A 1854-nucleotide genomic window follows, 5' to 3' on the forward strand; every position below is an offset into this window, starting at 1 on the left:
GTAAAAGCACTTAAATCTTTCCCATCTTTCTTCTTTCCCCCCCGCCCCCCCCCCCTTTTTTTAGCTTGTGATAATGGTGTTGGCTACTTCCACTGTGTTTCAACAAGGAAATGTCCAGCTTTTTTTTGAAAATTGTTGTATCAGCTTATTCATATGCACATTTTGATTACCCTGATTCAAAGCAATGCAAAACTCAGGCAGGCTTTGGGTCAGATTCTGAACCATAACCAAGTTTTGTCCTAGCGGACATGCTTCCTAAAGTCTGTTGTAGAACTTCAGATGATGATCAGCAACTTTGTCCTCTGATAGTTATATTTTCAAAGATATAGCCTGGATTGTCTCAATGGGACAGGAGGGGTTTGTTCTAAATGGCCATGTGAACATTAATGCCTCTGCTGAAACTGCAAGCAGTTTGGCTTGTGGTGTCGTTTTATACGAACAGTTCTCCCTTGGCAACTACACTAGGATCACGAACATTTATTTTTTTGCATAAATATCAAAACACTTATCCAACAACTAGAAAGAATAACAACTAAAACCATCATGTGATGGTAAAATGTTAAAAAAAAATTTCCAAATTATGAATTTAATCCACTAACTTTTGAAAATGGCATTTTACATGAAATTTATAATCCTTGTGAACTCTTCAGCAGTTAAGTAAAGGATATTCATTATTGCCAAGATACTTGATTGTACAGTTATTTTTTGGAATTGTTAATGTCCAATACGGCAGATGTATTACCCATATGAAGTTGAATATGAAGTCTGAAGATCCAGAGGCCTTTTTTGAGCCAGGATTTCAGTTGAATGCTTTACATGCTTTAGAATATAGGAAAACACTGCAGCTGCATTTCCATCTGTTTAGAACATTTTGCCATGATCCAGCTTTCTAACTCTAATCTGATTGGAAGTGTGTGTGTGTGTGTTACACTCACTCATCCCAGTGGATTTTGGAGTTAGTATGCTCAACTCCCATGAAAATCCCTTGGCTAAAGTGGTAACAGAAATGTAGGCTGTACCTCAAGAATTAGATCAGTGGTTCTCAATTTTTTGGCCCTATAGGCCAGATGAAAGACACGAAGCTGGCCTGTGAGCCAGAATAAGCCCTGGGAGCCATAATAGGACCTTGGGAGTTGGCATTGGCCCCACTCTGCCCTCACATGCTGGAATTGTGCACCAGGGACCCAGTGTCATCTGCTTCTGCCCCCACATGCTGGGATTGGGCCCTGGAGACTGGCCCTGGGGCCTGGCACCACCCCTGCCCAATCCTGCATGCTGGGATTGGGAACCCAATCCAGTGTGCAGGACCCACTTCCCCATGGCTCTGGAAACCTGGCAGCAGGGGAACAGTGTCACAGCTTCTCCACTTGCAAATTTCTGGACCTGCTGGCTGGATGATAAGGCATGCAGGCTGATTCTGGCCTGGGGACTAGGGGTTGAGCTTCCCTAGACCGGATCATTGGGACTGGTTGTCCTGGAGCTGATGCAGGTTTTAGTAAAAGGAATCTTATATCTATCTTAAGGTGAAAATTAGACCAGTCCTATGGCTATTTTAGATTGCGCAGGTCGCTAGTGAACTACACATGTCTGCCAATTCTGGGCTAAACTTTATCCTGAAGTGGTGGCTTTAGGAGCCAGCTTGATTCCACATTATGTGCATTCTCTCACTCTGAAAAGAAACAGTTATGATGTCTTTACAGCTGGTCTGCTTTGGTCATCTTGATCAGGGCCTGTCAACTGGGAGTACATTTACCCCTGGGGGTACTTGGGAAGGCCCTAGGGGTTATGTGTGGGTGGGTAGGGATGGAGTACTTCCACACACTATCCCACAGTGCCACACAGGTGCTGCCCAGC

This window comes from Gavialis gangeticus, unplaced genomic scaffold, assembly GCF_001723915.1.
Source record: "Gavialis gangeticus isolate Ggan-Ray unplaced genomic scaffold, GavGan_comp1, whole genome shotgun sequence".
NCBI classification, from domain to species: Eukaryota; Metazoa; Chordata; order Crocodylia; family Gavialidae; genus Gavialis; species Gavialis gangeticus.